At 39.2% G+C, this 24,051-nt stretch overlaps 1 protein-coding gene across 4 annotated transcripts in view; it reads right to left on the bottom strand.

Annotated features, from left to right (window-relative positions):
* Positions 1-24,051, bottom strand: part of LOC143782357 (cadherin-6-like) — a 428,058-nt gene that overhangs the window by 327,041 nt on the left and 76,966 nt on the right. The window contains exons 2-3 of one of the 4 annotated variants that reach the window (XM_077269721.1): positions 16,082-16,159; positions 7,176-7,354 (exon numbers count right to left, since the gene is read on the bottom strand). The exons of 2 other annotated variants lie outside the window; for them this stretch is intronic. The gene's annotated coding sequence lies outside the window, so the exon portion shown is untranslated. The remainder of the gene's footprint in view (positions 1-7,175; positions 7,355-16,081; positions 16,160-24,051) is intronic. One more of the 4 variants, XM_077269720.1, reaches the window with a different exon arrangement.

The raw sequence follows: 24,051 nt of genomic DNA, 5'->3' as shown, positions 1-24,051 counted from the left end.
GAGACAATGGTTGCTGGCAGACATAAGCATAACTATTGGTGCCATTTGCTGAGCCTTCAAGCTTCAGCTACCAGCAGTGTGACGTACGCCAAGCTCCTTGAGTTTTATACCACGAGACTATGTTATATGAGGTTTATTAGTTTGTTGGCATCCTTAAGTAAAGGCTGTTTGAGAATCCATTTCTAATGTGCTGATATACCTAATGCATTCTACAAGACAAATGACTTGTCTCTTCTAGAGGTCGTGGGCTGAGTGCTGGTATTCCTGTGCACTGCATCAGACACCTCCTCCATGCATCCTCCTGCTGCATTGCCAATCTGCGGTTCTGTTAAACAGTATTGTGCTCACTGTGAATCTAATTGCAACTTTCATCTCTGGCATTTTCAGGACCTTTTAGCAAACCAATCTGAGATTTATTTTTATGTGAAGTTATGTGAGCTTTTAATACCTCAAGCATTTTCTCTTCAAAGAGGCTTGTCCTCACAATAACTAGTCGACGGCACATACCTTCTGTTACAGGGAAGCATCATTTATTATAAAGCAAGCTAGATTTGAGTAGTTTGGAGATGATTCTATTAAGAATTACAGGCATTGCTATGAGAAGGTATTTGGACTCATTTTCTGCCTGTTTGTGTCTATGTAAAACTTTGCTTTCAGTTGCTTGTTATACGTGAAAAGAAAAACTGTGAATGTAAGAAAGTCACAGCAAGACGTATATCAGGGAATTACAGCACTTGTCATTCTTCCCAATTGTACATTACTAACAGAACGTTTCAGTGATGAAGGTGAATCTATAAGACGAGCCATTCTGCGCCATATCACAGCAGTATTTGATACAGGTCTGGATGCTGAGCTCTATGATTAACCTGTGCTTACATTTTGCACCAAAAATTCTTTAAAAAAAACACGTAAAAAAAACACAACAACGATTCAATAATCAGAGAAGATTCTTATTGCGTACTATGGTGCAGACACCTGCAGAAAACAGCTTTCCCTACCTTTTTGCACCATCTCTACCACCTGTTTTTTTTTTCTGTACTTTCAGCTGTGAAGGGATGGCTCCATTTGGAAGAATGTATGTGTTACTTCTTTTGGTTTCCGAACCCTGAACTGATTAAAAGAAGTCACAAAAACTGAACATGTGGCCAGCAAGTCTTTATACACGGCTGTGCATTATGTTCATTATTTGCTGTGGTTTTGCTGTGCACTTTACAGCTGGATTCCAGGGGGAATAAGTATGAAAAGACATTGTGTGCACACAGCCTAATACTGATTTTACACATCTTATGGGTAAATTGTCATACAGCTCTATACCTCATTACTTAAAACCTGAGAACATTTTAAATGTATCATATTAGAATAATGTAAACCTAGAGTAGATGTGCATCATATTTAGGAACCAACAGGCAATAGGCAGGCTATATAAATAAGTACCATACTGAAAACCTTTTCTACTAAGCTTTCAAATGACAGACTAGTTTATTGGATCTTTAATTGGAGAGATTGCAGCAGATTACATAATAACCCAGATAATGATGCAGAATTTAGTGCAGGAAAGATACATATCTTGGTATCGTGTTAGCCAGTGGATAGAAAAATATTTAGAATTGAGAGTCCTCAGTGGTTGATGCCTTTTAATAGTTAACTGAAAAGATGGTAACAAATTGCAAGCTTTCGAGATTACTCTGGTCCCTTCATCAGGCATAGACTAATAGAAATTCCGAAGAATCACATATTTATGCACAACACATCACAGAAAAATGCCATAGACAAGACAGGTGATGTGAAGCAGAACTACCATTACATGAGTGATAAACAGTTATGTCCATAAATATTGGAACAGTTCATAGATAAGGAGTGTGAATGTTTTATTGTCCTCCGATTGGGATCTGGTTCTATGTTATGATGCCCCCACACGGTCTGAGGAGCAAATTCCTTAATTGATGTAAAAAGATATAAATCCATGCGACACATTCATTCCTGCACTTATAGTGTCAAAGGTCGTCATCAGTTTATATTCCCAGACTCTTCTGTCTCTCTGAGATTTGAAGTTACCTTTTAATACAAATAATTTCATGTCCATTTAGTGGCAGATTATAGTGGTAATAGAGGGAATAATAGTGACATGAAATACATTCTCTGCTGCAGTAGTGCATGTTACATACATTGCTATTTTGCAGGAGGTCTATAGAGTTAGTAATAATTCTATCAGGGTATTAGGTATGCACTTTTTATCATATATAGTGGGGGCGCTGGCAGTAGAAATATTATATATCCTTCAGAGAGTTTTTGGAAATACATCTTGAAATAAACACATGGGCTACGAATAAATTATGATGTCTGCAATATCTGAAATCAAAGTTGTATAATATATAAAAATCAGAGCAAAAAATACAAAGCATATGCCTGCTGCAACTGATATTAACCTATAGAATAAAGGCCCATACACATTAGGCCAATTTCACACATCAGTTTGTAACAGTCCAGTATGTGAGGATCAGTTATGGGACTCCTGACCCAAACTTAAGTCCTATATATGCTTATGAGGCTGTTAAGTTCGGGTCATGAGACCCTTGTCTGGTCAGTGAATAATGGACTGTGACACATGGATATGAGAATGCAGCGAAAAGTCTGACAGTGGATTGGTGGAGTCCAAACATAGTCGAGGTTTTTAAACTTTCCAAGCCTTATGAGAACCTACAACTCTTCTTTTGTGGTCCTCATAAATCTCCTTTGATTGTGCTATGATACCCTTCCACAAACATATGTTGTGAAGATCAAACTTTGATTGATCTTTGTTCCTTAAATAAAACCGGTTGGCCACCCACAACTGATTGTCATAACATTAACTGAAAACACCCGACACTAATTTCACCTTCAAATTATCAGCTAATCCTAAATGTTCACAAATTTTTTGCTACTCTCAGGCATATGAGAGATGTAATTTTTTTAAATGAGGAAAATGATCCAAAGTTTAATATTTTTTAATCATTTGATTTTTTTGGTTTTCTATATCTACTTTTAGGACTCGTGAGAAAGTCTGATGTAGTTTTAGTCAAATAAATAAGGAAGCACACTGCGGCGCCAAAACATGCAAACATGAACCATGAAAATTGAACTGCATTACTGCACTAGAAATATGAAAAAATGAGAGCGTTAATTGCATAAATTGGCCAATTCATGTGTACTTGGTAGCCACATTAAGGCATCTCTTGTATACCAGGTCCTAGACTTTCCTTTCCTCGCTGAGAATAAACGTCTTCACCTGAATGGGAACCTGTGAATCCTCTTCTTAGACTAAATTTCTCTCTCTCTGTGGAAGGGTAATGGACCTGTTGCGATTAAAACACCTGTGGCTAAGAGGTGGAGGAGTGCTCAGTCAGAAGGCTAATAAATACAAATTTCAAAAAACTGACCGTCACATCCAAACATAGACTAAGTGTGAACATGTGCTGAACCTAAAGTCACCAACTCGTATACAGTCAAATAAATAAGGCAGCACACTGGGGCGCCAAAACATGCAAGCATGAAACATGAACTGCATTACTGCACTTACTGCACTATGTTTGGATGTGACGGTCAGTTTTTTGAAATTTGTATTCATTAGCCTTCTGACTGAGCACTCCTCTGCCTCTTAGCCACAGGTGTTTTAATCACAGCAGGTCCATTACCCCTCCACAGAGAGAGAGAAATTTCGTCTAAGAAGAGGATTCACAGGTTCCCATTCAGATGAAGACGTTTATTCTCAGAGAGGAAAGGAAAGTCTAGGACCTTGTATACGAGCGATGCCTTAATGTGGCTACCAGGTACACATGAATTGGCCAATTTATGCGCTAAACGCTCTCATTTTTTTATATTTCTAGTGCAGTAATGCAGTTCACTTTTCATGTTTCATGTTTGCATGTTTTGGCGCCGCAGTGTCTTGCCTTATTTATTTGACTGTATACGAGTTGGTGACTCTAGATTCAGCACCTGTTCACATTTAGTCTATGTTTGGATGTGACGGTAAGTTTTTTTAAATTTAATGTAGTTTTAGGTCACATTTATGCAGAAATACTGAAAATCCTGAAGGGTTCATAAACTTTACAACACCACTGAATATACTCATATTACTTATGTCTTGATATGTTTAAATAAATTCTATTTATTTAATTAATTCATTTTATCCCTCTGGTTTTGCTTTCTTTGACCAGTCTATGAATATTTTACAGGCCATTGACTTTTGGTATAATTCGCTGCAACCAATCAGCTCGGAAGAAGGAAGCCAAGAGACCGCCAGGGCACACCAACACCAGTTCAGAAAAGCAGGGATTCCCCATGGAACCATTAAAAGGAATATTATTAGTGGATAACCTCCTTAGTTTATCAAATCGGCTACTATTATTTTCATGATTATTCAGCTAATTTTAACCAATTTAAAAGAATTTGGGGATGTACTCTTCAGCTCTGTAAAAAATATCTTGTGAGATACTGGAATAAATCACTGCTCTGCTTTAGTAAAATCAAATGGGCATGACACTTACATTATGGAGCATGCCTCCCTGAGCCAGAAAACACTGACATACTGTTTCTGTATGTCTAACTTTTTGAGCTATATTTAAACCTTTAAGATTTCAGACTTGGAGATAACCTTGAAACTGTCTCTAGTGAGCGAAAACAATGAAAGATAAAGAATATGAATTTCTTATTCAGTAAGCCAAGTAAAATGTCTGCAGGGCCCACAATTTGCTGCAGAAATGGATACACAATTGCTTTCAGCTCGTAACATGATTTGTGGCAACCATATAATGCAGATGAAGGAGTGAAACACATTTTCTCTTCCCAGAAAAGAATATGTTTCCTCTTTCAATAGCTTGTTATAAAGATACGTTTGGAAATTCTTACAATTAAAGTGTATATTTCAGAGGCTAATTAAATTATTGACACCCAGAGTAATAGACTTGCATGACAGTGTTTTGTTTCACTCGGATTATAAAATAACATACATTCTTTATCTGTTCCTTCAGCTCCGTTATTGCTGAGATAATGGAATTTACATTCTTAATTATTTCCACTAGTAGCTTGAACTTCGGTTTGAATGTATTTGCTAATGTTTGCTTCTCTTCTATACCCAGTGTTATTGTCATACCGCGTTTATTTTTTACATTTAGCTTTTAGAATCTTTCATTATATTTGTGTCTTATTAGTTTTGTGGATCTTTTTAGAACAATTTATCATAACTGCGGCTCTGCCTTTGTAACAAAGAAAATGTAGTTGAAAACTGCAGGAGCAATTACAGCTTTTCCCTGATTAAAATGTCACATATCATTGTGCCTGTTCTACTAGTTTTAGCGCAAGGAACATAAAACTAATGCCTAACTTCTTAAATCGTGTGTACCCAGATTTTCTGTCCAATTCCATTTTATTCTATAGAAACTGTAATATACAGCAGATATGTAATTATATTTTCAACTGTAATTATAACAATTTTTCAAAGGTAGTATTAATAAGAAAAACCCGAGGGGTTATCACTGTGCTTACTCTCAGAGGCTCACAGATAATGGATGTTATACCAATGGAACACTGTTACAAAAAGCTGCGGTGTACTTCGGTCTGCTAATTGGTGACAGTGTATACAGACACTTGTATAGATCTGAGCAGGGTTGCTGGTATCGTACTGTGGCTTGTATGGGTGCAGGAAGACCGGAGCATGGGGAGCGTCCTCCCCTGCTGCTTGCAGGCATAGGTGCTCAAGATCACAGGCGGTGATAAGTGAAGGCAGAGAAAATAGCGGTGGGCTCCGGCCGGAAGCTCCACCGCCGTGAAACAGAAACTGCCGAATGTGAAGTCATGTAGCTGGTGAGGACTGATGCGCATAGAGGTCAGACCAACCAACGCATTTCGAGGGATGCGGTCCCTCTTCCTCCCTGAATTTTTCAAAGGTTCTGATTTACCAAGACCGGTGTTGTTCAGGCCGATCTGGTTGAGTGGGTGAGCTGCAGTCAGAAGTTCCTGATGTGAAAGCCTCTTAATGAATTTGGCGTGTCTGAAAATTGGCATGCACTTTCAAGTATGCTTCGCCACATATCTTACTTCAGTCGGGACTGGAGTAAGACTTGTGGAGTAATTTGACAAGTGAGGATTGCACCATAAGAGGAAAAACCTCCACTATACTAAACAAAAAAACACCAGAACACAGGCAGAGATGCTTACCTGTTCAGGGCCTCCAACAATTGCACTAACCAGGGTGCACCAGGCCCAAGTAGAGATAGCAAATACACAGGTGCAAATAATACTAATGCAGCCAACCTACAATCAGGAATTGTCCGCTTGGAGCACCCGTGCAAAAAATAGTCTGTATGTGGCATGTTCACACAGGAATGCAAAGTATATGGTGCAAAGCCTATTAATGACGCCATATGTATAGCGGGCTAACCATGATGCATCCTGTGTGAACAGAGGCCACAGTGTACAGAGCCATCTAGGGCCCAGTCGCACCCTGGAAAAATATACAGTGCAAAGAAACATAACAATGTATGCAAGGTATTGGTTGATATTATGGCCACAATATTTAAGCTGCCAACCCACGTCAAGGGTCCTTGTATATTGGCAGTCCTAATCTAAAAAAAACACCTCTTATGGTAGACTTGCATCACAATAATATTTATCATCATTCTGTATAAAATTACAGTGGCAAATTTTGTAGCTAGCCCAAGATTAAACCCAAATACTTAAAGAGAACCTGTCACCCCCCCCCCCCCCTGGCGCTTTTGACTAAAAGAGCCACCTTGTGCAGCACTAATGCTGCCTCCTCATCACTACCGAAGCTACCGCCTCACCAACACCGGAGCTCCTGCAACCCTCAACCTACTGTCTCCTTCCCCATAATCCTGTAGAATGCAAGCCCGCAAGGGCAGGGTCCTCGCCTCTCAGTATCAGTCTGTAATTATTAGTTTGTTTACTGTAAGTGATATCTGTAACTTGTATGTAACCCATTCTCATGTACAGCACCATGGAATCAATGGTGCTCTATAAATAAATAATAATAATATATTAACAAGACATTCTACATAGGAACAGGGTTCTGTTATATTCACAAATTAAAGAAATGTAATTGGCCTGATCAGTCAGTACATACTGTATATATGAATGGAATACATTTACCTGGTAAATATGCTAAATGATTGCATACTCACTTTTCCAGAGTGTACAAGGCGAGGCTGATCTCTAGTCAAAATATCTTTTATTTGCTTGAATAGATTGTACTACTGTTATATTTGCTTTGTACAAGCTTTTGAATTTCCATATTTCCAGGAATTTATTTTCTGAGCCCATTAATCATTTTCTTATATTCTTTAGTCGTTTTTCATTTATTCTAACAAATACATAAAAAGGAAAACCAAAAAGCATGATATTCTAGGATAGGCAAAAAATGATCATATTAACGATAATTCTGTGCTATGATTGTTGTCCTGTGTAATATATTATAGATCACTCCGGCACACCAAAAATTTTTAACAGTTAGTGTATATTTATTTCAATTCAACAGACAACGGGATGCCATAAAAAAGAAAAAAGCGGTCACGATTGTAGACATATAAAGGTATCTCCAACGTTTCGGCATTAAGTTGCCTTTCTCAAGGGGTATTAAGTCTATTTGTGATGTGACCAGCACGGTGAGACCTGCACACAGCAACTTGTCCTAACTTGGAGCCTTGTTCCGGACGCTGTCATCATTATTATGTGAAGAGGGAGCCGCTCACCGTGCTGGTCACATCACAAATAGACTTAATACCCCTTGAGAAAGGCAACTTAATGCCGAAACGTTGGGGATACCTTTATATGTCTACAATCGTGACCGCTTTTTTCTTTTTTATGGCATCCCGTTGTCTGTTGAATTGAAATAAATATACACTAACTGTTAAAAATTTTTGGTGTGCCGGAGTGATCTATAATATATTGGACTTATTTTTCTCCAGAGCACCCCTTCTTTGGTATAGTGAGCACCCTTGACTTCCCCTTTGTTGTCCTGTGTAGACATGTCAGTGAACGGCCACAGATTGGCTTGTCTATAGCCCAATTGGCGGTCGCATATCAGCCTGGATTGCTCCGTCCAAAGGGGTCAATAGATCCTTACAACTAACATTATATTGCACTTTTCTGACAATGGACTCAAAATGTGTCCTACATGTAAATTATAGTTTTTCCAAATGGGATTATTTATATTCTTGTGTAGTGGTGCCCTGCACTATTAATGTAGCGCATAATCCTAACACACTTGGTATTGGAACGCTGTGCTATATTACGCGGGCAGAATCCCAATGTGTGCGTTGTTGATGATGCATTGTGCCAGCTGTCAAGATTAAAATTGCACCAGCCATATATCTAACATTTTAAAATGCATTCATCTAAATGAGTGTGTTATCCCTGTTAATGGTTCACTTTGGTCAATGTTTCCATCTGAATATCATATAGCAGCAGAGGCTTATGGATCCAATTTGACCTGGACCAGGCTCCACAGCAATCTAGTGAAAATTTTTATTACAATAGCCCTTGAATTTGGGGATGTGCCCTTTACTACTCCCTAAGACACCCTGACCTGGATGCGACCATTACCTCTGTAATCTGTTTAGATATATCTAACTTGTGGCTACAAAGCATGTTATACTGTTGTACAGATTGACAGCCAAACAGGGGCTTTTCATTACAGCTGTCACTAATACCAGTCTCTAGAAAGTCAATGTGTAGCTTGTTTACACAGGTCCACCATGTTTAACGATGTGCACTCAAGGATCTATAACAGATCTCTCAGTGTGTATATGCTACCATTGCTCTCATCAGTGCGAGTCCTGTTTACACAGGATGATGTGCTGTCGAGAATGATTATGTTTTGAGCAGTGCTTTGCTCATTCCCGACGTGATGGCCCATCTGTCAGACTGCAAGATTATAGTGAAGTGAGTGTTTCTACAACTGCTCACATTAATCTTGAATGGATCCGAAGGCACCCTATAGTGACTGATTCATAGGGCGGCTGATAGTTTTCACTAATGTAATGCTAATCCAGAAATAAGGGGGCTATACAATACTTATCTGCTGAAATCTATACATCATCATCACAGATATTGATTGCGGAAGGTCACAGTGCTTTATAATAATCATACAATGTTAAACTAATTTCCTTTCTATGTAATTCACAGCAGACAACATACATTTATCCTCCTACCCTACATGATAATTCATTTCCTTTTTATTTATGCAGTGGCCAGGAATGAAGTGAGTAACAGACATCTAGATAAATTTGTTGCCTTGAAACAAATGCTGTACTGCCTTCTTGTAATTTTTAGCCCGCCTTTAGTGAAATAATAAAACATTGAAGAAGTTAAGGATTTATTCAACATTTACTCAAAGACAACATTAGAAGCAAATGCTTACATTGTTTGAGAAGTAAAAATGCAGGTGCAATATTATTTTTAGCTAGGCTGTCTGGAACAGGGTTGAAACACAACTTTGATAAGTTTCCCCCATGGCGGTCTTTTCTGGCTGCTCATAGATTCTGGATGGTAAAATGTATTGTCATTTTGTACTTTTAGCCTGCTGGATGCAATGATGCATAATGTAATTTAAATCTTTATCTAATGCACTCATACTTTACTCAGGAGACAGAAGTGTTTTCGAAATCAAATAATACTTTCGTTCTGTTTTCCCAAAGGTGGTAAAGATAATGTAAAGCCGGTACAATGAAATTAACAATAAATCTAGCAAATCTCAACAATTACATATACGTGCACAATTTCACGTATACCAACACATTGTACGAAAGGCTAGCTAAATAGACAGACTGTAAAATAAATAGAAATATGATGGATAGATAGATAGATAGATAGATAGATAGATAGATAGATAGATAGATAGATAGATAGATAGATAGATAGATAGATAGATAGAGTGGGAAAAATAAGTATTTGACACACTGACGATTTTGTAAAGAATAGAGAGGTCTGTAATTTTTATTCTAGGTACACTAAACTGTGAGAGACAGAATCTAAAAATAAAAAATCACATTGTATAATTATTACATAATTAAATTGCATTTTATTTAATGAAATAAGTATTTGATCACCTACCAACCAGCAAGCATTCTGGCTCTCACAGACCTGTTAGTTTTTCTTTAAGAAGTACTCCTACGCTACACTTATTACCTGTATTAATTGCACCTGTTTTAACTTGTTACCTGTATAAAAGACATCTGTCCACACACAATCAATCACACTGCAGCCACTTCACCATGGCCAAAACCAAAGAGCTGTCTAAGGACACTAGGGACAAAATTGTAGACCAGCACAAGACTGAGATGGGCTGCAGGACAATAGGCAAACACCTTGGTGAACAGGCAACAACTGTTGTCGCAATTATTAGGAAATGAAGAAACACTAGATGACTGTCAATCTTCCTCGGCCTAGGGCTCCATGCAAGATCTCACCTTGTGGGGTAAGGATGATCCTGAGAAAGGTCAGGAATCAGCCCAGAATTACATGGGAGGACCTGGTCTATAACCTGAAGAGAGCTGGGATCACAGTCTCAAACATTACCATTAGTAACACACTACAGGGAGCGGAAGGTCCAGGCCAGCACATGTCCAGGCCCATTTGAAGTTTGTCAAAGACCATCTGGATGACCCAGAGGAGGCATGGGAGGTCATGTGGTCAGATGAGACCAAAATAGAACTTTTTGGTATCAATCCCATTCACCGTGTTTGAAAGAAGAAGGATAAGTACAACCCCAAGAACACCGTTCCAACCGTGAAGCATGGTGGGGGAAACATCATACTTTAGGGGTGCTTTTCTGCAAAGGGGAAAGGCTGAGCTGAAACCCGATGTTGCCCATTGACAGCCCCGAAACCTGAAAGATCTGGAGGAGATCTCTATGGAGGAGTGGGCCAAAATCCCTGCTGCAGTGTGTGCTAACTTGGTCAAGGCCTACAGGAAATGACTGACCTCTGTAATTGCAAACAAAGGTTTCTGTACCAAATATTAAGTTCTGTTTTTCTATTGTATCAAATACTTATTTCATGCAGTAAAATGCAAATTAATTATGTAAAAATCATACAATGTGATTTTCTGGATATTTTTTAAGATTCTGTCTTGCACAGTTGAAGTGTACTTACGATAAAAATTACAGACCTCTCCATTCTTTTGTAGGTCGGAAAACTTGCAAAATAGTCACTGTATCAAATACTTATTTTTCCCTCTGTCCATAGATAAAAGACAAGACAGATAGTAGATAGATACAAACAGGTGTAAATGGATGGATAGCTATGAGACAGCAGTTTGATTGATAGACAAATAATAGACATACAAGTAGGTAGAAGAAAATTAGATAGATTGCTAGATATTGAACCAATAGATGATACTGTAGATAAATAGATCGTGATGAGCAATCCTAATTACATATTGCAATATAAAGATTCCCTGTAGACACCTCAAGTTCTTCATAAAAAAAATCTGAAAGAAGACCTGTGAGACTATCCTTGGCATATATTACACACATATGAGCATTAATGTACAGTATTCTTATTAATAACCGGCTCCACTGACTCAGTACTTGACCATATGTCAGTTTTTTATTTTTTAGTAATGAGAAGCCCAATTAGCGTCAAAGAGATCCAGTGAGTCTTTGGACTCACATAGCAAGGAGCAGTAGCAGGACTTGCTGAGAGGAACTTCTAGTGGACAACAGAATTAAAAGGAACATGTAATGTTTAATGGCACTATGAAATCGCACATTGTATCATTTCTGAATACTCAGTTTAATTACAACTCAGCTATTAAGAAATTATTTTAAAAAGATTGCACTGATGAAGAGAAAGAAATATAAGGATTGTAGGAAATGAGAGAGTTCTTCCTTCAGGATTTTTCAATTTAAGTGATATGACAGGGGACATGGGGGATTCATTAATGTGCAATGGCTGAATGTGATCCCATGACAGATGGCATTGCAAAGCAGGTAATGAGTTATGATACTTTAATGAAATAGACCCACAGGATCTGGCCCTTTTGTACTAAGCAGTCTTCTGCCAAAGGATATCTTGTAGGTTATTTTAGTCACTCCACAATGTGCTCCAGAGCCAAGGGGGCTCTTGTAGCAGAAGTCTACTTAGCACTGTATATATAAACCATGACTACTAAAAGGATCACATTTGTGCCAAAGGTACAAGTTACCATCAAGGGAAATATGAGTGTTTTACTGAAACATACTTTCTGTAATTAACATTGAGTAATTCTCCTGCTTTTAAACATTGCATTGCTTAGGGTATTGTTTATTAAATTCTGTTTTTCTGTATAATATACAGTATAGAAATATATATGAGGTGACTCAAAAAGGGATGGAGCAAAATTATAGCCTCAGTATTCATAATTGAAAAGAAAGTGATTTCCATTGCTGACCTGGCTGATGTGTAGGCTGGAGTCCAGTTCTGTCCAGACATATGCCAGCATATCCTTGGATATGGACTCCACTGTTGTCTTAGGTGATTAAGATTTGGTGACTTTTGGTGTAGCCTCACAGAAAGAAGTTTCAGACTGTTAGATCTAGCAATCCTGGAGGTCAGTGCAACATTGGTGAATTGTTGTTTCAGAAACAACATTCTGGTTGAGTAACATTCAGGTATTGGTGAACTTTCAAATGAAAATGTGGAGGTGCACTATCCTGCTGATGACTATGTTTGGAAGATCTTCTATCTGCAGCATAAGCCATTCCTTTAATATGTCTAGGTAGGAGTGAACGGTGACAGTATCCTCGGCAAAAAGGGACCCAAGACTTTGTGCCTGCTCATTGCACAGAACACTTACTTTGGGGGAGTCCCTCATGTGCTAGATAAGGGCACATGATTTCTCTGAGCCCCAAATCCTAAGATTGAGGTGACTGACCTTCCCACTGAAGTGAAAGACTGTCATCACTGAGCACCAGTCTGTCAGCGATTTTTGGCCTTGCAAGTCAATGAAAAGGTTAAGGTGTTTTCCGGTGTGTAATCAGATTTCAGCTCCTGAAAAACATATAATCTGTATAGCTTACAACACAGAAGTTTCCGTAAGATACACATACCATGGTTTGTGGCACCTGTAGTTCAGTATTAGTCAGCCTGGTCATGTTTCTAAGACTACACTTGTACACGGCTCAAATCCTGTTCACTGACTCTCCTGAAGTCTTTGGGCAGCCTGGACTTCCCATAGCAGAAAACATTCAATGGTTGTGAATTGCATCACCACACGACAAGCAGTATGTATGCAGAGCACAGTAACAAAAGTTATTCTGAAAGTTTCACCGTACTGTAACAATAGACCCTGTTCTTGCAAATTCCAACATGTAAAAAGCTTTTACTTGCTTCACTGTCCCCATCAAACGTCACAAATAAGCACATTTTAAATTTGGCTCTTGAAAAATAAAAGCTGTGCCGTGATGTCTATATACTGGATGCTTAGTTAAAAGTATAGCCAGAGATGGAAAATAAAGGCAAAACGGGCTTAGTTGCCCATAGCAACCCACATGTGCATATGTGTATCTATATATACAGCTCTGGAAAAAATTAAGAGACCGTCACATCAAAACCCTGTCATGGGCAGCCCAATCTACAGACCTGAACCCCATTGAAAACCTCTGGAATGTAATCAAGAGGATGATAGATAGTCACAAGCCATCAAACAAAGAAGAACTGCTTACATTTTGGTGCCAGAAGCAGTGTGAAAGACTGGTGGAAAGAATGCCAAGACGCATGAAAGCTGTGATAAAAAATCATGGTTATTCCACAAAATATTGATTTCTGAAATCTTCCTGAGTACATTAGTATTGTTGTTTCTAAATGATTATGACCTTGTTTTCTTTGCATTATTTGAGGTCTGAAAGCACTGTTTTTTTTTAATTTTTGACCATTTCTCCTTTTCAGAAAAAAATACAAAATGTATTGCTTGGAAATTCGGAGACATGTTGTCAGAAGTTTATAGAATAAAAGAACAATTTACATTATATTCAAAAATATAACTATAAAGAGAAAAATCAGACAAACTGAACATTTTGCAGTGGTCTCTTAGGCTATATGCACACGTTGCAGATTTGCCTGTGGAATTTTCTGTGCAGATTCTGCATTTCTTGGCAGAAAACGCAGGTCAGAATCTGCGCCTTTTTTTGGTATGTGCACACGTTGCAGATTTTTGTGCGGATTTCTTCCTTTCTTTACCCCTGCCGATTTCTTTTATGGAATGGGTGCAGAAACGCAGATCTGCACAAAGAATTGACATGGTCCTTTTTTGAATATGCTGCGGTTTCCGTGCAGAATTTTCCGCTCCATTAGCACAGCATTTTTTTTGCCATTGATTTACATTTTACTGTAAATCACTTGCGGATCTGCAGCGTTTCTGCGCAGAAAAAAACGCTGCAGATCTGCAGGAAATCTGCAACGTGTGCACATACCCTTAATTTTTGCCAGAGCTGTATATAAATATATATTACTGTACATACATATACACTCTCCAATATTGCATTTCCAAGAGCTAAAAGGACAAGCTGTAGGATAATGCAATCTGAGGAAGTGGCAAGTGTCGCAAACATTTACAAATAATTAAATTTTCAAGTACCTAGCTCTATGGCATTTAGGAGAGGCATAAAAGTCGGATTGAATGCTATTTTTTTAGCCACATGAAACCTCCAAAATTGGATTTTGTCTTTGCAACGTCTCCTGGTTAACATGCCAGTTATTGCTGCTTGATGCAAGATGAGAGGACGGCATCATTGAACTGAGAGAACTGGGTACATCACTTTGGCAGAGTTCTACGCACATAGGCAAAGATCTCAGCACTGATCAATGTGTCTCTGTGGTTGGGAGCACATCGATGAACTAGAAAGACAGCAAAACTCTGTACTGATGGTGGCTCAGTGGTTAGCACTGCAGCGCAGGAATCCTGGGTTCATATCCTACCAAGGACAACATCTGCAAGGAGTTTGTATGTTCTCCCCGTGTTTGCGTGGGTTTCCTCCGGGTTCTCCGGTTTCCTCCCACATTCCAAAGACATACTGATAGGGAATTTAGATTGTGAGCCCCATCGGGGACAGTGATGATAATGTGTGCAAAACTGTAAAGCGCTGCGGAATATGTTAGCGCTATATAAAAATAAAGATTATTATTATTAATTTATATCATATCTTATATCTTTATATTGCCCTCTTGCAGACTAATATAGTATATATTTATGTATACAAGGCAGCCATTAATTACTGGTGAGCGGAGGGTGTTGAGAGGACAGTGGAAGCTCCTTCTTCATGAGTACAGTATACTTTAGAAGTCCTTCATTTTCTTTGTTATGTGTTACTAGCCAAGTGGCACATTAATGCAGTGGACCTGTCCCTATGATATCCTGCCCTAGGATGACAGTTCTGTGTTACGGTTTATGCAATTAGTATATTTCCATACAATCATAACTATTTGCTTTTAGAGAATTGGAAAAGAAGTTGGTCCTCTTGGTACTGTAAAGGACCATAAGAAAAACACAACAAAAGACATGTTTTTTTCCAATGGTTGTATTCCCCATTTCATCTTGGTACACTACATTGTCTCTTTTCCCTGGTTAAAAACACCGACTAAACTCTTCCTAATGAAAGTAATTGCATTTGATACATGTCATTATACTGTTAGTCCTTTTGTTCTGAACTTGAAGAGCTATTGTTCGTATTTATCTACAAAAACACAGGAAGAAATACACTGTTGTGTTTCCTATTGTGTTGCAGAAGATCCTAAAGGACAAACATTTAGCCGACTCAAATTAGAATATTAACTCTTTCCTGCTACAATTTCAGATGTGGTATGTACTAATCATTGTAAGCACTGTATGTATTGCTACAGCACAGTGCACCATATACTCATAGGTGGTTTACAATGTGCTCACATTGGCACAATTCAGGCTCTTAAAAACAAAGGGATTCTGATGGACTCAATTATCAGTCAACAGGATCCAAGATATGTCATTGCTCCATGTGAACAGTACTGTATGTGCCGACAAACAGCTGATTCCACAGCTGATGTGCATGATGGGCAGATACATGGGTAGCAATTACCTTGTCTGTTTCGGCACAGCAGGTCTTAAAATATATAGTATGTGTCCTTCCTTTCCTTTCTTCTCCGCTGCACGTATCCTAAGATGAGAGGAACAAGATGATGGCTTTAAAGGAAAATATAATTTTGCGATATTTTGTTGGGAGATGTTCAGACTATATGTGTCTATGGGTGACCACCTAGGAATTGTGATGTGAATGTGACGTGCAGCTTGCCTTAGCTAGCATGTGGCAATATTGCATTTAGGCATCATTCACACATCTGTGTTGCTAGCACATGTTGTATCCATTTTTTCACAGATACAGCAGTTATCCACAATAATCTATGGTGCCATTCACATGTCCGTGTTTTTTCATGGACCGTGTGTCTGTACAAAACACAACGAGCCTTTTCTGTGTATCAGTGTACCATCCATGTGCTCTCAGTATTCAACACTGAAAAGTATAGGAGAAGCTTTGTAATTTAGTTATTTCTCCATTATGGAAAAACACTGATGACACTGTTGATAAATACAGACTGTACACTGATGGTAAATAAGGAAACACGGACTGTACACTGATGATAACTACGGACACACTTACAATACACTGATGGTAAATAAGGAAACACGGACTGTACACTGATGATAACTACGGACACACGGACCGTATACTGATGGTAAATACGGACACACGGACCGTATACTGATGGTAAATACGGACACACGGACCGTATACTGATGGTAAATACGGACACACAGACCGTATACTGAAGGTAAATACGGACACACGGACCGTACACTGTTGATAAATACGGACCGTACACTGATGATAAATAAGGAAACACGGACTGTACACTGATAACTACGGACACACTGACCGTACACTGATGGTAAATACGGACACAGGGACCATATACTGAAGGTAAATACGGACACACGGACCGTACACTGATGGTAAATACGGACACACGGACCGTACACTGATGATAACTACAGACACACGGACCATATACTGATGGTAAATAGAGACACACGGACTGTATACCAGGGGCAGGCAACCTCAGGCCCCAGGGTCATTTACGGCCCTTGATGACCTTTTATCAGGCCCCCAGGCAGTTTCTCAGGGACCGCATCCTTGGGCAGGGAGGTTATTTTGATTACAACCAGCTCATTCATTTCTTCTTGCTCTGTTAGCACACACACACAGTGTTCACTACTGAACACTGAAGGGCATGCAATGAAAGATTACGTCCTGAAACCAGCGCTAAAGTCAGGATGTACATTGTGGGAGGAGTTTGTACGGCCCCCGAAGGACGGTATAAATATCCAAATGGCCCTTCGCAGAAAAAAGATTCCCCACCCCTGCCGTATACTGATGGTAAATACGGACATACGGACACACGGACCGTACACTGATGGGAAATATGGAAACACGGATTGTACACTGAGGGTAAATACGGAAACACGGACTGTATACTGATGGTAAATATGGACATATGGACCGTACACTGATGGTAAATATGAACACACGAACCGTACACTGATGGTAAATACGGATACACGGACCGTACACTGATGGTTAATACAGACACATGGACCGTACACTTAGGGTGAATACGAACACATGGACAGTACACTGATGGTAAATAATGACACACGGACAGTACACTGATGGTAAATACGGACACACGGACAGTACACTGATGGTAAATAGGGACACACGGACCGTACGTTGATGGTATATACAGACACATAGATCATACACGGATGGTAAATGCAGACACATGGACAGTACACTGATGGTAAATATGGACACACGGACAGTACACTGATGGTAAATACGGACACATGGACAGTACACTGATGGTAAATAAGGACACAGGGACAGTACACTGATGGTAAATATGGACACATGGACAGTACACTGATGGTAAATAAGGACACACGGACAGTACACTGATGGTAAATACGGACACAGGGACAGTACACTGATGGTAAATAGGGACACAGGGACAGTACACTGATGGTAAATATGGACACATGGACCATACACTGATGGTAAATAGGGACACATGGACCGTACGTTGATGGTATATACAGACACATAGATCATACACGGATGGTAAATGCACACATGGACAGTACACTGATGGTAAATATGGACACATGGACAGTACACTGATGGTAAATAAGGACACATGGACAGTACACTGATGGTAAATAAGGACACACGGACAGTACACTGATGGTAAATACGGACACACGGACAGTACACTGATGGTAAATAGGGACACAGGGACAGTACACTGATGGTAAATATGGACACATGGACCATACACTGATGGTAAATAGGGACACATGGACCGTACGTTGATGGTATATACAGACACATAGATCATACACGGATGGTAAATGCAGACACATGGACAGTACACTGATGGTAAATATGGACACATGGACAGTACACTGATGGTAAATAAGGACACATGGACAGTACACTGATGGTAAATAAGGACACATGGACAGTACACTGATGGTAAATACGGACACACGGACTGTACACTGATGGTAAATATGGACACATGGACCGTACACTGATGGTAAATACAGATACACGGACTGTACACTGATGGTAAACACGGACCGTACATTGATGGTATATACAGACACATAGATCATACACGGATGGTAAATGAAGACACATGGACAGTACACTGATGGTAAAAACGGACACACTAATCACACTGGTGCAATTTTTTCACGTACATGTTTAAACACAGATGTGTGAATAAGGCTACTTTCACACATCAGCTTTTTGCCATCAGTTGCAATCCGTCGTATTTTGAAAAAAACGGATACATCGCAGATTGTGAAAAACTGAAGCGACGGATCCGTTTTCGACGGATCCGTCTGGGGGGGCTGGCTAAAGGATCCTAAAAAAATCGGAGCATGCTCAGTTAAAAAGATGGAATTCGTTGCCGAATTCCTTCATTTGACGGATAAGGAGCACATAGGCTTCCATTCTAACAAACGACGGACGGTGGCATCTGTTTTTTTCAATAGAGACAAAAACGTTACTTTGTCCATTGTCTCCGGCCACCGGACAGACAATTTTCAATGGATCCGGCGAACGATAGATGAAAAGTGAGGCCATCTGTCACAATCCGTCGCAAATACAAGTCTATGAGAAAAAAAACGGATCGGGCAGCATCAGAGAATGGATCCGTTTTTTTCAAAATTCGACAGATTGCGACTGATGGCAAAAAACGTATGTGTGAAAGCAGCCTAAGAGTCCTAAGTTAGAGTCTTTATTCACTTTGTGGAAAGGTAAGGGCAGATATATCTGTAGACCAGATTTGCATACAATTTCATGTTTCTTATGTATTCTGATATTTAATGATACAATGTATTCAAGTTTATCCTGAATACATAGTCAAGTTCTACTTTAAAGGGAACATGTAATCAGAAAATCACCTATTTTTTAAATCAATTTTTTGTAGTACATGTATTTAGATTTTTACATTTTGGCCACAATGTTTTTTTATATCATGATCTGTCTTCTAAACAAAATTAGTAATTTTGCTATTTTCACTCTGCCACTGGGACAATTTAAGACTTAAAGGGGTATTCTATGCCCAAGATCCTATCCCAATATGTAGTAGGTGTATTAATATTAGCAAACATCTCCAATTACAAACGTAGTGTAGTTCCTCTGATCAGCTATGTTGTATACCCCATTTTCAGGTCACTGCAGTAGCTTAGGTATCCATAGTTACAACCACTAACAGCTAACTGTCACTATATGAGTGGTCATAAGCATGGATACCTAAGCTACTGCAATGCCCTGCACATGAGGTAAGCGACATAGCTAATCAAAAGAACTATTCTACATTTCTAATTGGAGATACTTTCTAATATTTTTATTATTACACCTACTACATATTGGGGTAGGATCTTGGAGATGGGAATACCTCTTTAAATTTCCTTTCGTTTCATGAACAGTTTTGTGCATTTTCATTACAAGTTTTTAGTGATGGGTATCACTTCTATACACAGCTGATAATGCAGGATATTCCCTCCATAATAAGATTGGCACATGCTCATTAAATGCTGTTAATGTGCATGTTGATTTCCAGAAAAAACAGAAAGTACACTCATTTGGCCAAAGTGAAAATTGTAAAGTCATTTTTATTTTTAAGAAAGACTTTAATATGAAATAAAAACCATTGCCTAAATATTAAAATGAATAGGTCAATTTCTGATAAAACATTTCCTTTATATGTACTGTATAAATCTCTCTCAGTATTTATGCGAAAACATTCATGTTATTTCATAAACAGCTTCATAAAGCTTCTCTGCCCAGTGTTTCAGCACGATCGCTCCCAGTAGAAGATAGGTTAACAGCAGAACAGCTTTGGGAATTGATTTTCTTCCACAAAGTAGCTGTGAACCCATCAGCACACTACAGGCTGTTGTAAGATCACCTGGAAACAGCCATGAACAGTAGCCCATAGTCCGCTGAACGATTTCCAACACTTTTCAGACCAGGGTGTAATGAAAGTATCTCATTGCCACTGAATTGTGAACGTGCTATCGAAGTCTGGTTATATAGTCACGATGTTGCCTGAGAAATCATTTTGCATTAGCCATATAGGTTATTTTGCACAGCAAAACAACAGTAGATGTTTATCAAGAATGTCTCTGTACACTTGTCCATTCATTGTTCCTTCAATTATATAAAATTTGCCAGTGCCATACGCTGAAAAACAGCCCCACATCATGATGTTCCCACCTCCAAATTTCTCTGTTGGTATGGTGTTTTTCGGGTGATATGCAGTGCCTTTTGGTCTTCAAACATGGTATGTATTATGGCTTTCTAAGAGTTCAATCTTGGTCTCATCTGACCAGACTATATTCTCCCAGTGTTTCACAGGCTTGTATAAATGTTGTTGAGCAAACTTAACCCCTTCACCCCCAAGGGTGGTTTGCACGTTAATGACCGGGCCAATTTTTACAATTCTGACCACTGTCCCTTTAGGAGGTTATAACTCTGGAACGCTTCAACGGATCTTGGCGATTCTGACATTGTTTTCTTGTGACATATTGTACTTCATGATAGTGGTAAAATTTCTTCGATATAACTTGCGTTTATTTGTGAAAAAAACGGAAATTTGGCGAAAATTTTGAAAATTTTGCAATTTTCCATCTTTGAATTTTTATGCCCTTAAATCACAGACATATGTCACGCAAAATACTTAATAAGTAACATTTCCCACATGTCTACTTTACATCAGCACAATTTTGGAACCAAATTTTTTTTTTGTTAGGGAGTTATAAGGGTTAAAAGTTGACCAGAAATTTCTCATTTTTACAACACCATTTTTTTTTAGGGACCACATCTCATTTGAAGTCATTTTGAGGGGTCTGTATGATAGAAAATACCCAAGTGTGACACCATTCTAAAAACTGCACCCCTCAAGGTGCTCAAAACCACACTCAAGAAGTTTATTAACCCTTCAGGTGTTTCACAGGAATTTTTGGAATGTTTAAATAAAAATGAACATTTAATTTTTTTTCACACAAAATTTATTTCAGCTCCAATTTGTTTTATTTTACCAAGGGTAACAGGAGAAAATAGACTGCAAAAGTTGTTGTACAATTTGTCCTGAGTACGCTGATACCCCATATGTGGGTGTAAACCATTGTTTGGGCGCATGGCAGAGCTTGGAAGGGAAGGAGCGCCATTTGACTTTTCAATGCAAAATTTACTGGAATTGAGATGGGACGCCATGTTGCGTTTGGAGAGCCCCTGATGTGCCTAAACATTGAAACCCCCTACAAGTGACACCATTTTGGAAAGTAGACCCCCTAAGGAACTTATCTAGATGTGTGGTGAGCACTTTGACCCACCAAGTGCTTCACAGAAGTTTATAATGCAGAGCCGTAAAAATAAAAAATCATATTTTTTCACAAAAATGATCTTTTCGCCCCCAATTTTTTATTTTCCCAAGGGTAAGAGAAGAAATTGGTCCCCAAAAAATGTTGTGCAATTTGTCCTGAGTACGCAGATACCCCATATGTTGGGGTAAACCACTGTTTGGGCGCATGGCAGAGCTTGGAAGGGAAGGAGCGCCATTTGACTTTTCAATGCAAAATTGACTGGAATTGAGATGGGACGCCATGTTGCGTTTGGAGAGCCCCTGATGTGCCTAAACATTGAAACCCCCTACAAGTGACACCATTTTGGAAAGTAGACCCCCTAAGGAACTTATCTAGATGTGTGGTGAGCACTTTGACCCACCAAGTGCTTCACAGAAGTTTATAATGCAGAGCCGTAAAAATAAAAAATCATATTTTTTCACAAAAATGATCTTTTCGCCCCCAATTTTTTATTTTCCCAAGGGTAAGAGAAGAAATTGGTCCCCAAAAAATGTTGTGCAATTTGTCCTGAGTACGCAGATACTCCATATGTTGGGGTAAACCACTGTTTGGGCGCATGGCAGAGCTCGGAAGTGAAGGAGCGCCATTTGACTTTTCAATGCAAAATTGACTGGAATTGAGATGGGACGCCATGTTGCGTTTGGAGAGCCCCTGATGTGCCTAAACATTGAAACCTCCTACAAGTGACACCATTTTGGAAAGTAGACCCCCTAAGGAACTTATCTAGATGTGTGGTGAGCACTTTGACCCACCAAGTGCTTCACAGAAGTTTATAATGCAGAGCCGTAAAAATAAAAAATCATATTTTTTCACAAAAATGATCTTTTCGCCCCCAATTTTTTATTTTCCCAAGGGTAAGAGAAGAAATTGGTCCCCAAAAAATGTTGTGCAATTTGTCCTGAGTACGCAGATACCCCATATGTTGGGGTAAACCACTGTTTGGGCGCATGGCAGAGCTTGGAAGGGAAGGAGCGCCATTTGACTTTTCAATGCAAAATTGACTGGAATTGAGATGGGACGCCATGTTGCGTTTGGAGAGCCCCTGATGTGCCTAAACATTGAAACCCCCCACAAATGACACCATTTTGGAAATTAGACCCCCTAAGGAACTTATCTAGATGTGTTTTGAGAGCTTTGCACCCCCAAGTGTTTCACTACAGATTATAACGCAGAGCCGTGAAAATAAAAATTCTTTTTTTTTTTTACAAAAATGATTTTTTAGCCCCCAGCTTTTGTATTTTTACAAGAGTAACAGAATAAACTGGACCCCAAAAGTTGTTGTCCAATTTGTCCTGAGTACGCTGATACCCCATATATGGAGGGTAACCACTGTTTGGGCGCATGACAGAGCTCGGAAGGGAAGGAGCGCCATTTGGAATGCAGACTTAAATGGATTGGTCTGCAGGCGTCACGTTGCATTTGCAGAGCCCCTGATGTACCCAAACAGTACAAACCCCCCACAAGTGACCCCATATTGGAAACTAGACCTCCCAAGGAACTTATCTAGATGTGTTGTGAGAACTTTGAACCCCCAAGTGTTTCACTACAGTTTGTAACGCAAAGCCGTGAAAATAAAAATTCTTTTTTTTTTTCACAAAAATGATTTTTTAGCCCCCAGCTTTGTATTTTTACAAGGGTAACAGAATAAATTGGACCCTACAAGTTGTTGTCCAATTTGTCCTGAGTACGCTGATACCCCCTATGTGGGGGGTAACCACTGTTTGGGCACATGACAGAGCTCGGAAGGGAAGGAGCGCCATTTGGAATGCAGACTTAAATGGATTGGTCTGCAGGCGTCACGTTGCATTTGCAGAGCCCCTGATGTACCCAAACAGTACAACCCCCCCACAAGTGACCCCATATTGGAAACTAGACCTCCCAAGGAACTTATCTAGATGTGTTGTGAGAACTTTGAACCCCCAAGTGTTTCACTACAGTTTACAACGCAGAGCCGTGAAAATAAAACATATTTTTTTCCCACAAAAATGATTTTTAGCCCCCCAAATTTTTATTTTCCCAAGGATAACAAGAGAACTTGGACCGCAGAAGTTG

This window comes from Ranitomeya variabilis, chromosome 6 (assembly GCF_051348905.1).
Source record: "Ranitomeya variabilis isolate aRanVar5 chromosome 6, aRanVar5.hap1, whole genome shotgun sequence".
NCBI lineage: Eukaryota > Metazoa > Chordata > Amphibia > Anura > Dendrobatidae > Ranitomeya > Ranitomeya variabilis.
This window is presented reverse-complemented; position numbering and strand designations above follow the sequence as displayed.